The sequence below is a fragment of the Saimiri boliviensis genome, chromosome 1 (assembly GCF_048565385.1).
Source record: "Saimiri boliviensis isolate mSaiBol1 chromosome 1, mSaiBol1.pri, whole genome shotgun sequence".
Classification (NCBI taxonomy): Eukaryota; Metazoa; Chordata; class Mammalia; order Primates; family Cebidae; genus Saimiri; species Saimiri boliviensis.
In genome coordinates, this window is record NC_133449.1 from 242273007 (window position 1) to 242288759 (window position 15753).

Genomic DNA, 15753 nt, shown 5'->3' on the forward strand with positions numbered 1-15753 from the left:
AAAAGAAATCTTGTTCATGTAAAAAAAGAAGTCGCAACCCAAGAGAACTGAAAAATTCTAATCAGGTGGTCACAGGAAAGTCGCTGCATTTAAAAGTGACACATAAGCTTTGTTTGGAATTCTCTCTCATTCATATCATCAGAATGTGTGGAATAAACTAACATGTTTTCAAAAAGAACAGCTGTTCACAATGGTTTTGTGCCTGAGCTAAAAACCTCAAGCTTGAACTTAAAAAGAAAATGGTATTTTCTCCTACTTTTTCTCAGAGGGCTATTTCTAGCATTCATTGTCCCCCATTTCATCCACAGATGATATCTGAGTCCTGAAATGGAACTGTAGTTTGAAAGCTGGCTCCACTTGGTGAGGAAACCAAGGTTATGCCCATTATCTTTTGATCAATGGTTCCCCTTAACGCACTGAAAGCTTTGAGCTGCATAGGCGATGAAGTGAATTTCCACAGCTGTGTCCTGTCTTCACCAGAATGACACTGTGTGGTTTGCACAAGGGCCCAATACTACATGATGTCCCTGACTCTATGGATTTGGGGAACCTGAATATTCCCATTCAGCTCAGGGTACACGACATCACGCCTGACTAATCAGATTTCATTGCCCAGACCTTAAAGCTTGTGAAAATCAAGGGGTTGGCCAGGTGCAGTTGTTCACGCCTGCAATCCCAGCACTTTGGGAGGCCAAGGCAGGCAGAACATGAGGTCAGGAGTTCGGGGCCAGCCTGACCAACATGGTGAAACCCTGTCTCTACTAAAAATAAAAATAAATTTAAAAAAAGAAAAGAGGTTTCTTCTTGGCTTGGACACGCTACCTTCCAGAAAGTTTTCATGTAAGAGGGGACAAGTTATCCCCCAACTTTAGGCCTCCCAGAAGTCAGAGTGCCTTTTTCAGGTTGATGGTTCAATACTAGGTGGCTTCTACTAGCTCAAAGCTGATAGGATTCTGGGAGGAGCCTTGTCTGTGCCCCCCAGCAAGGGCAGCTGTGGGTAGCAAGTTCCCTAATGGGCCCACAGAACTATGCTCACTTTGAAATTCCTGCTGGTAAAGCAGTAACTGTGAGATGAGGCCCCTGAAATTCCAAGCAAAGGTGGCAGCAGGAAGTCCCTGTCCAGGGTCACTCCAGGCCAGATGTGAGCCTCTGTATCTGGAGAGTAGCATCAGCCATGGTCATTCATTCATACGGCTAATATTTGCTAAGCATCTGCTGTACCCAGGTCTTGTGAGAGATTACGATATGCTGTCTCATTGAGTGTTCTACAACAAAACTAGGAGGACAGTACCATCAGTCCCCCTTGTCAAGTGCTAAAACTGAGGCACAGAGAGGTGAAGTTGCCAGGGGTCACAGGACCAATGTGAGGAATATCACCTCTTCAGCACACAGAGAAGTAGCTGCCAGCTCTGCGTCTGGGGCGGGAAGGTTGGGAAGTGTGCTTATTGGCTAGAGATATACCCACTCAGCAGACCACAGGAAATAAGGTCCTCTTTCCTGACGAACAATGGGCCTGAGGCCTTGGGAGGGGCCTCAGGAGTCAGGGAACAGGGAGCTTTGGGCTCCTGTCTTGGTAGGTAGTAGTATTAACTATGAGAATCTCAACGTGTGATAACAGAATTACAAGTGGGGACCTAAAGTGGTTTCTATGAGTTAATGGCAAGAGGAGGAAAAGGAAGGTCGGAGACATTCTAGGATGGAAGATGTCTCAGTGACAGTTAGCAGCTAAACAGCGGCTCTCATCTCCCCTGAAATATCTTGTTGTAAATCATGGAGCCTATCCCTGCCTGACAGTCTGCTGTACCATTTCCAGACATACCAGACAGATGGCCTTGCTGACCTATTTCAACATAACTGGAACAGAATGACTTCCATGTTGGCTTCAGGATACATTATAAGGAAGAAAGGTGGGTTTCTTTCTGTTTCAATCACAGCAAGAGCATCAGGGCTTGAAAAGTTGGGCCATCAGGTTGCCGCCAGCAAGCACATTCTTTGACCTTATGTGGTGGGTCCACAGAGTGGAACCAGGTGTTCTTTCAGCCCATGCCAGAATGTATTGGCCGGCCAACTGGCCGCCGGCCTCCACCCCACCAACGGGGCTTTGGCTGGCCTTCTACCAAACAGCTGTTTGGGGAAACACAGGTGGCCGCCCACACTCATGCCCAGGCCAGCAGCTGCTTTGGCCTCATTCAGCCTGGCAAGATGGGCCCTCCTGTGCCTCTGCCCTCATGCCCCAACTTCTCCCTGAGCCAGGTCACTCAGGGACTAGGGAGGAGGAAAGCCAAAGGGTAGATACATTGTGTATTCAATGCAGTCAGAAACCTGTTTTGTGGCCCAGAGGCAATAAACAAGAGAATACTGTGGGCCTCTCCTTCTTTCAATATCATCAATTTTGGTATTTTATTTTTAATCATTCAAATTAATCTTATGTAAATGAATAGAACTTTAGTTCCTGTTTCTTGTTTATATTATTGTTAGAATAAAAATATTCTCCAGTATCTATAATACATATGAAGGTAAAATGGATTGCATCCCAACTTCAGCAAAATGCTATCTGGGAGCCCATGCTAGGTGCCCAGATCATAACAACTGCAGAAGCATGATTGTATATACTGAAAAAGCACCCACAGAAGTGGCCAAAATATAAGCTGAATGAAAGAGCGTAGCAACATCCATGTCATCACAGCCAAGCTAATTATTATTTCTTATTAAATAATTCTATTCATGAAGTTTAGAACAGGAAAAAAGTAAAATTGAGAAATTAAATATTTATTTTGAGATTTAAAAGAGAGACTCTATGATGAAACTGTGAAATAAGATAATAAGCTGCAGGCACATCTAGCTTTGAGGAGTATCTGAATGTAGGTAGGGCCAGGACCCCACCTGATACATTTAGGGTCCAGGTCCCCACCAATGTGGAAAGCTCCTGCTAAAGGGAAGTAGAAGGGAGACCCACTGTTTCATTTTATCTCACATTTAAACTCAATTACAGAAATTAATCATACAAACTATCCCCTACTGGCCTTTAAAATCAATACATTGGAACTTAACTATCCAAATGAATGTTGTCTCCTTCCATGCAGCAATTGGAGATCATTCTGTACTCATTCTAAGAATAAACTCATCATTCAAGACAGTTTTAAAATTGCTTCTTTAGAATGTCTCCCAATGTAGAATGAATTTGATTTTGACGAAAGCGCAAACTCATTTAAAATAAAATCTGGTAAGTAATTTGCATATAATCATCTGGGCCCAAATGGCTTATGTGTCTTACAAATTGACCCAAGGTAATACCAAGAAAGGTATTCCAAATATCGTTTGAATAAGTGACCATTTTAAAGGATTTTGTTCATTTGGATTTTTAAAAAAGCGCTGGTATTTTTGCCTAAAAATTATTGGCATATCTTCATTATTCTACTTAAAATTCATATAATATAACATTTCACTAAATGTACTGTTATTTCCAATTGTACAATGAGGTAGAACCTGGACCACCTAAATGGTATTATCTGTCAGAGTGAAGAAAGATCTCTACCATCTTTAAGGACTGAGTAACCCTTAAAGCCAGGAAACCAAACCACTTCTCTGGAAACTGGAAATGGGCAAACAGCTGTCCTTACGGGATTCTCTTTCTTAAAGTCCCTGGAGTACAAAGTCTCCTCCCCAAGGGACAAATTAAGTGAAGTCTAACAGCAAATTTAATGAAGCCACTGTGGAGAACATAAGCCACCGAGTTCTGCTTCCTGACTACAGAGTCAGGGAGATGCGACCATACAGATGTGCCCTTTTCACACTACTGTATGTTTCCTCAATTTCTGTAGTTTAGATCATTTCCCATTTACTTACATGAGAATTCCAAAATGAGCCTGTCTTTTGACTGATCCTTAATTGACTGTGTGCACCGACTCACATTCCAGCATTGAGTGTCTTCTGCCTCAGCCTGCTTTCCTTCCAGAGTTTTCAAGGAAGTTGTTAATGATATGTAAACAAATACTTAAACCTATGGGGAGAATACTATAATTGTAAGGAATGCCAAGAGTGAATCTTTCGGAGAGAATAATTGCTCCTTTATTTAACTTTGAAGTTTGAGTTCCCATCATGAGTTTTTTAAAAAATAAAATATACATATGTATATTTTTTGAGAAATTAAATATTTATTTTGAGATTTAAAAGAGAGACTCTATGATGAAACTATGAAATAAGATAAGCTGTAGGCACATCTAGCTTTGAGGAGTATCTGAACAAAAACAATGGGGAATATCTATATATAGATATATAGATATATCTCAAGACACAAGCATTTGTTCCTAACATTTTTGCTGAAATGTACCTTAAAGTCCACAATCCTTATATCTTTTTCTCCCTGAATAAAAAACTTTTTAAATACATATCCTCTCACTAAACAGCTTTAAAAAGTCTCCATGGGTGGCCAGGAATTCCTATTTGCCAAATTTAGCAATGACAGCTATGGTTATGGACACTGTTGGAGTTGATTGTCCCTAGATCAAGATGAAAAGCTTAAAAGTAATGTTTAAATTTTTCCCCCTCAGAGAAAATATTTGCAAACCATGCATCTGACAAAATAATATCATGCAAACCATGCATCTGACAAAGGTCTAATATCCAGAATCCATAAAAAACTTAATTCAACAAGCAAAAAACAAATAGCCCCGTTAGAAAGTGGGCAAAGAACATGAACAGATACTCTTCAAAATAAGGCAGAAAAATGGCCAACAAGCATATGAAAACAAGATCAACATCGCTGATTATTAGAGAAATGTAAATCAGAACCACAATGAGATACCATCTCATAGTAGTCAGAATGGCTATTGTTAAAAATAATAAAAATAGCAGGTGCTTGTGAGGCTGCAGAGAAAAGGGAACATTATACATGGCTGATGGGAATGTAAATTAGTTCAGCCACTGTGGAAAGCAATTTGGAGATTTGTTAAGGAACTAAAAATAGAACTACCATTCAACCCAGCAATCCCATTACTGGGTATGTACCCAAAGGAAAATAAATCATTCTGCTAAAAAGACATATGCGGTCATATGTTTACTGCAGTACTATTCACAATAGCAAAGACTTGGAATCAACCCACATGCCTATCAATGGTGTATAAAGAAAATGTGGTATGAATACATAATAACCAGGGAGGTTAAAAATCTCTGCAATGAGGACTACAAAATAGTGCTCAAAGAAATCAGAGATCACACAAACAAATGGAAATACATTTCATGCTCATGTTCACAAAGGATATCATTAAAATGGCCATGCTGCCCAAAGTAATGTATAGATTCAATGCTATTCCTATAAGTATTGCATTTTTTTAAAGTTTAAAAAAAACTATTTTAAAATTCAAAAAAGAGCCCAAATAGCCAAGGCAATCCTAAGCAAAAAGAACAAAACTGGAGGCATCACACTAGCTGACTTCAAACAATACTACAAGGCTACAGTAACCAAAACAGCATGGTGCTGGTACAAAACAGACAGATGGACCAATGGAACAGAATAAAGAGCCCAGAAATAAGGCCACACACCTAGAATCATCTGGTTTTCAACAAAGCTAACAAAAACAATGGGGAAAAATTCCCTATTCAATAAATGGTGCTGGGATAACTGGCTAGCCATATGCAGAAGACTGAAACTGAACCCCTTCCTTACACCATATACAAAAATCAACTCAAGATGGATTATAGACTTAAATGTAAAACTCACAACTCTAAAAACCCTAGAAGACAATCTAGGCAATACCATTCTGAACACAGGACAGGCAAATACTTCATTACAAAGAGGCCAAAAGTAATTGCAACAAAAGCAAAAATTGACAAATGGGATCTAATTAATGAGCTTCTGCACAGCAAAATAAACTATCAACAGGAGTAAACAACCTATAGAATGGAAGAAAATATTTGCAAAATTTGCATCTGACAAAGGTCTAATATCCAGCATCTATAAGGAACTTAAACAAATTTACAAGAAAAAAACAAATAACTCAATTAAAAAGTAGGCAAAGGACATGAACAGACACTTCGAAAAGAAGACATATGTGCAGCCAATAAAAATATGAAAAAAAGTTCAGTATCACCTCATACCAATCAGAACAGCTATTATTAAAAAATCAAAACATAACAAAGGCTGGCAAGATTATGAAGAAAAAGGAATGCTTATACACTGTTGGTGAGAGTGTAACTTAGTTCAATCATTGTGGAAAGCAGTGTGGCAATTCCTCAGTGTGGCAATTTCTCAAGGACCTAAGAAGAGAAATACCATTTGACCCAGCAATCCCATTACTGGATATATGCCCAAAGGAGTATCAATCATTCTGCCATAAAGACACATGCACGCATATGTTCATTGCAGCACTATTCACATTAGCAAAGACATGGAATCAACCTAAATGCCCAACAATGATAGACTGAATAAAGAAAATGTGGTACATGTATACCATGGGGTACTATGCAGCCATAAAAAAACAAGATTATGTCCTTTGTGGGAACATGGATGGAGCTAGAGGCCATCATCCTTACCAAACTAATGCAGGAACCAAAAACCAAATACCAACAACAAAGAATGAAATCATGTCCTTTGTAGCAACATGGATGCAGCTAGAAGCCATTATCCTAAGTGAGTTAACACAGAAACAGAAAACCAAATACAAAACAGAATACCAAATACAAGTCCTGTCTTATAAGTGGGAGCCAAACACTGGGTATACCTGGCCACAGAGATGGGGACAACAGACACTGGGGACTACTAAAGTGGGGAAGGTAAGAATGGAAAAACTATATATTGGGTATTATGCTCACTACCTACATGATGGGATCAATCATACCCCAAACCTCAGCATCATGCAATATACCCATGTTAACATGTGTCTAACATTTTAGACCCCCGAGTCTAAAATGAAAGTTGGGCCAGGTGCAGTAGCTCATACCTGCAATTCCAGCACTTTAGGAAACCAAGGAGGGTGGATCACCTGAGGTCAGGAGTTCAAGACCAGCATGGCCAACATGGTAAAACCCTGCCTACTAGAAATACAAAAATTAGCTGGGTGTGGTGGCAGGTGCCTGTAATCCCAGCTACTCTAGAGGCTGAGGATCATTTGAACCTGGGAGGCGGAGGTTGCAGTGAGCCGAGATCGTGCCATTGCACTCCACCTTGGACGGCAAGAGCAAAACCTCAGCTCAAAAATAAATAAATAAAAATAAATGAATGAAAATAATGTAAAATGAAAGTTGAAATTAAAAAAATTCCACATTGAAATAGTCTAACCAGATTTAATCTTTTCCATCCATTTCATAATAATTCAATTGCCAATAACTGATTAAGAGAAAAGCCCTATGAGACAGACAGATAAGTCCTTTCAGGGAGTTCTAATGCAGGAAAGAGTGAGAGGTTATGTATTTAATTAAAGCAATATTCTTTATGAGGGAATGGGATGCTAACAAATGGTGTTTTCTATACCACTGAAAATATTTAATTTGAGGTTCTCTACTTTAGGCAAGGCCTTAGCAACCGTTATTTTCATTTTGTTTTATTTATTTTGGAAATTACCAAACATAGGCAAAAGTAGAGGGAATCATTTAATGACTACTTCACCCAGCTTCTGCAATCAACACGTGACCCATCTTGTTTCCAACTATATTGCCTTACCCTGGATTATTTAGGCCAGCATTGTATCATTTCATCATGAAATACTTTGAAATGCATTCCTACAAGCTAAGGACTCTCAAACTACACTATTGTTAATTCATATTTTTGTTGTAGAATTGAGTTTGCTCTTTTTTAAACTATTGTCACCAAACTTAGGGAAAGTAATAATAATTGTCTATACCACCTAATAAGTAACTATTATGTACTATATTCCAGACAGATTAGTAAGTGCTTTTTGTCCATTATCTTATCGTCATCATCATTATTGATTTTATAGAAGAGGAAACTGAGGTTAAGAGATTGAGACACTCAACCACTGTCAGGTCCCAGCCCAGCAGTACTGCAGAGGATCAAAACTTACAAGAAAACCTTTCTACCAACAGTTCCTGTCTTGTTTTTCTAGCACAAATCATACTAAGGAAGATAAACATCCAACATCATCCTCTGCTTCTTGGGCCCAGAAAAGTGTTATAAAAATAAGTAACTCATGAAGAAAACAACCCTTCCTTCTTTGGCCTTTTGGGTTATGGCTGCATCAAACCTTAGCTGCATTAAGACAGTGTTGCCTTGGTGCAACTGCCGTGTTGATGCAGATGCCCTGAGCCTATTTTTCTTTACAATAAGCAAGTTGAAAAGTGTGTGCATGTGTGTGTGTCCGTGTATATAGAGAGAGTGTATGAGGGCACACAAGGGCTTATGAGTATCTCAGTCAAAAAATTAATGCTCAGTGAACGACTCTTTCCTCTTTTTTTCCTTCTCTCTAAGCAGGAAACTGAATGAAGGACAGGAGTCAGAATCACAAGCCTTTCATGTAAAAGAATGGCCAGAAAAAAAGAGCTGCTGGACTACAAACCAATTCTGAGTCCTAATCCAAGAATGAGTTTTTCTTGAGTTAGAGCAGTGGTTCCCAGACTTTCAGATTTCATGGATCAGTAAAATTTCAAAAATTCTTTGGAGACTGATGTAGGGTTGCTAACTTTTTGCTCTGCCAAGTAAGGGCATTGAAAAAAAAATCTTTCATTTATTATTACCATAAAAGTTACCTTTCTAAAAGAGAGTACATTATAACATCACAAAGTGTATACATTTTTGTTTTAATAGAAGCTACTACATTGCCCTTATTTTCTATTTAACGTCTTTTTCAAATAAGGATTTTAGCTGCAGAAGTAGAAGACTGAACTAGTGACCTAAGCACTAAAACAGGTCCCCATTCTGCAAGGTGCCAGGTGCTCCTCTTCCATCTCCCCCACCAATCCCCATGTGTTCCTGGCTCACATCATCTGCACAATGGTAGCAGCAGTGCCAGGGATGCATGCAGAAGAGGCCGTGGCTAGCAAAGACGAAAGGCTATTTCTGCATGTATGTCAGTTTCTATCCTGGACAAAGAGTGTTTCCAGAAACCCCAGTAAATTTACCTGAAGAACACAGTGGCCAGGGCCGAGCCACATGCCTACACCCTAGCATGAGGGAGGCTGAGAAAATCTGCAGTATTTTTGCCTTTGTACTGGATACTCTGTCTGCAAAGACAAGCCAGGAAAGGCTGTTAGTAGAGACCAAGAGATCACATCAAGTCTGGAAAAGCCTCATCTGGGGCTAGCATGAATGTGAAGCCCAATATTTAGGAGTGAATCAATTAGAACTTCCTGTGCTGAGGCCTGCAGTGCCTGCTGAGCATCTATCCACAATCTAAGACATGTTTGATTTAGCCTTATCCAAGTTTAGAGCAAAGATATGTAAAAATAACTATCAGTCTTACTGCATTTCAAGGGAGCCTGAAAAGCCTAGCCAGATATCACAGCTCTGCTGAGAAAGGCTTGAATAAATTCCTATCATTTTGCCCCAATTGCATATCAACAATTATTTTCTTTATCAAGTGTCTTACTGAATATTCACGAAAATGAAGATATTCAAATCCGCAGAATCGGCCTTCTTTTGCTACATAAAGGCAACTGTAACAGCTCCTAGTTAGAGTTGTTGGTGTAATTAAAAGGAACTTTTTAGTATCTTGAAGAGCTGTGGAGAGTGCCATAACCCAGTGATTTTAAAACAGCATTTTAGCCTGCAGTAGCTGTCTCTTTCATGACATGCATCATAGACAATACATTATAATATTAAGCAAAAACTGAAGAAGAAACAGATTTCCCCAATAAGATGACAGAATGAAACAATAATATAGAATCTCTCTTCCCCACAATTTAAGAAAATATAACAAACAAACAAAAAAGAATGAAAAGACCTTCCCACCCCAAATCACCAGCAGTAAACAAGCAAGAGACGCAGAATAGCCCTCTGCTGTCAGTATTAAAAAATGGTACTTAGGAAAAATGAATCAACAGATTCCTGAACATTCTCACTAATGCACTCAAACAGGGGAAGAAGTAGATCGAGGGACTGCAGAGGTGGCCCTCGCAAAAACAAGAAACAATTATCCCAAGCGGAAGTCCCTGCTTCACACTTGGAGACAAGAAAGGCCAAAATTTGTGACAAACAGTAAAATGGCCAGGTGCGGTGGCTCACGCCTGTAATCCCAGCACTTTGGGAAGCTGAGGTGGGTGGATCACTTGAGGACAGGAGTTCAAGACCAGCCTGGGCAACATGGCTCAAAACCCCATCTCTACTAAAAATACAAAAATTAGCCAGATGTGGTGGTGTATGCCTGTAATCCCAGCTACTCAGGAGGCTGAGGCAGGAGAATTGCTTGAACCCGAGTAGTGGAGGTTGTGGTAAGCCGAGATCGCACCACTGTACTCCAGACTGGGTGACAGACCAAGACTGTCTCAAATTTTTAAAAAATGGTTAAAATGGTAAATTTTATGTTATGTATATGGTACCAAACACAAAAAAGAAAGATAAGCCACAAGGATTTGCCATCTCCAAAGGCACTGTGCAGATTGGGGAAAAGCTTCCATGTCCACAGGAAAGGATCTCCCAGCTGCATACGTGCTTGGGGTCATGATACAGGGTATCGGTAGGATGTACGGTTGCTCCCAGCTGCTCCCTCCCTTCCTCATCCTTGCCCATTGCCATGTGCTTTACAGTGGCTCCTGCTATGGGAAAGAGTCTATTTCCTTGCCTCATTGACTTTGGGCCTGGCCATCCACTTATTGTGTTTAGCCAGTGGAATGGGAGCAAATGCAATATAATCTGTATCCTGGCCAGTGGTGGTTGACTCTTTTTTCCCTCTGCCATGAGACTGGCTTCTCCCAAATAGGCACTGCTTAGATGGTTTCCATTTTGGATGCTCATTTTAGCGCATCCCATGCCTTCTCTCCATAACCCTCAACCTCACTTTGCTCGGTAGAAGGAATGGTTCCAGAAAGCATTTGGCCTAAGAGAATGTTCTTTTCCATCACATGACTGGCTTCCCGATCTTGTGAGTAAGGGCCTTGCTGAGGGTGACTATTCTGAGATTCTGTTGTGAAATCTTCTTCCTCCGAATTTATGTAGAGAAATGAAAAGAGTCCATCCTCATAGCCTATGGGAAAATCCTGGAGCGTCAGAAGGGACAGGCCATTGTTTCAGATAGAGGAGGGTGCCCAAACTCAGAGTGAAAGGGGAATGCTCATTGACCATAGCCTGGTCCCTGAACTTCTGTCTTTAACCCATGTGAATACATTCTCCATTATTCTTGGTTTTCTTTTCTGTTCCAATCTTCAGAATTTTTCTCTTTGTCTCACTTGAGATCTGTAAGTTGCTAAATCTGGGGCAGATCCCTTCTTCCCCTGTGTAACTCTATAGGAATTCTTTCCTGTTCCCTCAGTGTCTGACCAAAATAGGTACAGTCATGAGAGCTGCTGCTGCCCACAAAATGCAGGCTGCTGTGGAACAGGCAGAAGGAATGAGAGTGGGTTTTTACTAGGAGAGCCTGTGGCAGAGACCAGAATGCACATACTTGCCAGACAGAAAACAGCCCAACGTGATGATCTCAACTTATTTTTGACTGCTAATTTCTAGTTACTGTGCTGAACACAGAGTGAGAAACAATCTGTACTGGGGGAGTTTTTTGTAGTCTAAGCTGCCAGTGGTGTGCCCTGTGCACCAGGCTGGTCAATAAATATCACTGGAGACCTGGCAGGCTGTCGAGAGAGAAGGACACACTGGCTCTCTGAATAGTTCAGGCACTCAATCCAAGAGTAGAGAAATGGGATTCAGCCAGCAGTCCAAGTCTGGCCTGGTCGAGAAGCTGTAACAAAATGGTAAGTAATCATGCTTGTTTATGATCAAGGAGCTTTTTATCCCACAGGCCAATGTACTCTTGAACACAGTTCCTGAATGTGTCCAGTGGCCTCAGAAAGTTCTGACTGACCACATCATCCCCATCTTTGAGGAGAAGAGGTTGAGTTATGGAAGGGTGAGTCCGCTTTTCCATGTTTGCAGGGTGCAAATAGCCCCAGCGTTAGGTTTCCTGCCTTGCAGCCAAGGGACACGTGTCAGACCTCTTGCCTTTTCCATGGGACTCTTCTGATACAAATGTCACCTGCCAAACATCCCAAAAATTCAAAGGCCCAACATGGCTTTGGCTTGGAATTTAAGTTGGCAAATGATTGGCAACATGAAATGGAGACATTTCCAAAAAGGGGCAGGTAAACAGCCAAGCAGGAGGTGAGTGTGGCCCCACCTCCCCAGTGTCCTCTGCTGGAGGAAGCAGACATTAGACACAGTCCCCAGTAGGCCCCATAGGCAATGCCGAGCCTGGCAAATGGGAGAGACTCACCCCTCAGTGGTCTGTTGGCCATCTGAGGCACTAGTTCACACAGGTGTGAACAACAGGTTCCACACCTGGCTGGCTCAGCCCAGCCCCATCTCTGAAAATGAGCATATGACTCAGAACCCATGGAAGTGCCCACAGGGACTGCTAGTCTGGGACAGTTTGAAATGCCTAGTCCAACTTAACCAGAAAACGAAATGGCTTCTCTACAAGCATGGTTGCCAAGGAGATCATCAGTAAAATGAAAAATCAATATGTTGAATTGTTTTTTTTAAAAAAATGAAATGGAAGCCAACTAGTTTAACCAAAGAGTCCAAACATTCAGTGTTTTAAAAATTCTCTAGAAGCCAGCAAACAGGATAAAATACAAAGCCAGGAGAAGTTGCCAGTCCTTAGAGACATGGCATGTTGAATGTGGCATACCAGCTGTGCAAAATGACAGGATTGTTGTTGATGAGAACAGTCCCCCAGGGAGATGGGCTTTGGATGGTATTGCTCTGGGATGATCACAGTTGTTTACATCTGTTCCTTGGAATATTACACAAGATTATATTCCAAGCCCTCTTCCTCAGAAACCTCGCTACAGTTCCCTCAGAAGCACAGTGGCCCTGTCTTGAGAAGAATCTTCCAAGCATGGTTAACCAGAGGGCCAAGGTGACATTGGCAGAAGGAGCACTGGATGAGAATCATAAGAGCTGAGTCCCACCTCTGCTTCTGCAACTTGTCTGTACATCACTGGCTTCAGTTCCTTCTAGGTAAAGTGAAACTCATACTTCCCTATCCTGTGTGTTGACTTGAGGTTCGAATGACATCCTATGTGTCAGATATAAGGTGTGGGTGCCCCAGGGCTATTCCATCGTTACCCTGGCTTGTTGTAGATCTCAAGTTGGTCCTGTCCTACCAACCTAGTCAATGTAGCGGCTTGGCCTTCCACCGCACCCACAGCTGATTGCGTGGAACCTTGCTGTAGAGGCGCCAGTGGAATTTCCCTGGGAATGTGGAGTTGGGATTCCCAGAACTCAGCCCATCTATATGTATAGCTGCACCTGCAGGACACATACACTTGTGCTCTGTGGGGTGGACATCTGCCATGTGTGGAGGCATAAAGAAAGCTGATCTAAATAGAGAGGAGGCCAGGCTCAGTGGCTCATACCTGTAAACTAAGCACTTTGGAAGGCCAAGTGGGGAGGATCACTTGAGTACAGGAATTCAAGACTAGCCTGGGCAACAAAGCAAGACCCTGTCTCTACAAAAAGAAAAAAAATAATTAGCCGGGTGTGGTGGTGCATGCCTGTGTTCCCAGCTACGTGGGAGGCTGAGGTGGGAGCCTCAGCTTTACCTTGGGAGGTCAAGGCTGCAGTGAGCCATGATTGTGCCACTACACTCCAGCCTCAGAGATAGAGTGAGACCTTGTCTCAAAAAAAGAAAATTAATTTAAAAATAAATAAATAAATAAATAAATAAATAAATAAATAAGAGAGAAAGCAGACACAGAGAGACAGCCAAAGAAGAGAGTCTGTCTGGTCCCACAGAGAGAGTGCTGCCTTTGTTCCAGACAGCATCGCAGAGTCTGATTCCAGTCCCATGTGAATCATGGCTCTTTTATTGCTATTCCATGAGACCCTCCTAAATTCTTATACCACATTCTCCTTTTTAAACTCACACTAGATTTGAATTCACTTCTATCTGCAATTCTAATAACCTTAACTAACCATCAAGAACCTGGCAGGTTTGATGAAAAATCTTAGCCCTTATTTCATAAGGAGTAGGGACAGTGCACAGCCAGTAAAGCAGAAGTTCCTCAAACTACCACTTAAAGACAACACTGACATGTGTCTGACACAATATCTTGTACATAATTGTCACTCAATATATGGTCCTTGAATTAAAACGTCAAGATAGGACATGTCATGTGCAAGACAAATACTGTAGTTTAGTAAAGGAGAGGAAAACAATGAAAACAAACTGCTGAAGCCTCTCACTAATCTTCCTAACAATGAAATAATGTGTTATTTAGGAAAGGGGGCGGGGAAGCGCTATCTCTTCTAAATAGTATATTTTTCAGAATATGTGTATATATTCTGGCATCAAATAGTGTTTAGATAGTACGAGAAAGGCAATGTTAATTAGGTCTTCTTTTCTGTATGGTAATTACAGACAGATGAATGCACACTTCAAAATACTTTCAGGAAAAGGTATTTCCCAAATACATATAAATATCAGAAAAATGCTAAGAGAGGAAACCTAGACATTTCCTTTCCAGCAATGCAGTACTTCTCAACTCTTCACTCATGCTATATTTGATTTTGTTTTTTTGTTTGTTTTCAGACAGGGCCTAGTTCTGTCATCCAGGCTGGAGTGCAGTGACATGATCATAGCTCACTGCAGCCTTGATCTCCCAGGTTCAATCAATCCTCCCACCTCAGCCTCCTGAGTAGCTGAGAATACAGATGTGTACTACCATGTTGGTTATTTTTTTTTAACTTTTAATAGAGAAAAGGTCTTGCTATGTTGCCCAGGTTATAAAGGTGTATTTGGAGACTGTGTTTGAAACCCCAGAGTAACAGACACAGATAAATGAGAGAATGAACACATAAAAATATCATGATAAGGAGACAACATTCAAGAACGAGGTCTTGGATCAGAGAATATTTGGCGTGAAGATCTCTATGCTGCAGTCTGAATGCTTATGGATCTCTGGCCCCAAATTCATATGTTGAGACCTAATCCTCAATGTGATGGTATTAAAAGGTGGGGCCTTTGAGAGTTGATTAGGCCCACTCTCATGAATGGGATTTGTGCTCTTATAAAAGATGCCTGAGGGAGCTTGTTTTCCCTGTTCCACCTTGTAAGGACACAGAAAGGACTGCCGTCTAGCAAGAGGGTCCTCGCCAGAATCTGTTGGTGCCTTGATCTTGGACTTCCCGGCCTCTAGAACTGTGAGAAATAAATTTATGCTGCCTAAAAGCCACCAAGTTTATGGTATTTTGTTATAGTAGTCCTGAGTGGTATTTTGTTATAGCAGTCCTATGGTCTTTGGTTATAGTAGTCCTAAGACAATTTCTTAATCTTTATACCTGTCTTTAAATATCTTAAACATTTTCAAGTTGGAGAGAAATTAAGCTTTTCATGGATTATTACAGAGGAATAAACCACAGGGACATATTTTTCATCTGAAACAAACAACATGGTTATAGTCCCAACATTCCATAGTTCTTATAGTTCTTCTACCTCTTCTAGTAGCAATGCCACACAGTGGGCTTATGACCCAAGAGGCCAGGCCTCTCAAGGAATGTATACCTTGTCCTTTTCTATTGCTTGCTGCATGACTTGTGAATTTCATTTTTCTAGTGAAGCCAAGTTGGACCCATGTTGCAAGCAACTGAAA

At 41.0% G+C, this 15753-nt stretch overlaps 1 long non-coding RNA gene across 1 annotated transcript; it reads left to right on the forward strand.

Annotated features, from left to right (window-relative positions):
• Positions 1 to 11466: 11466 nt before the first annotated feature.
• On the forward strand, positions 11467 to 15340 carry LOC141583485 (uncharacterized). Its single transcript, XR_012516113.1, has 3 exons — positions 11467 to 11853; positions 12938 to 13120; positions 15219 to 15340. It is a non-coding gene; the product is annotated as an uncharacterized LOC141583485 (long non-coding RNA).
• The last annotated feature ends 413 nt before the right edge of the window (positions 15341 to 15753 follow it).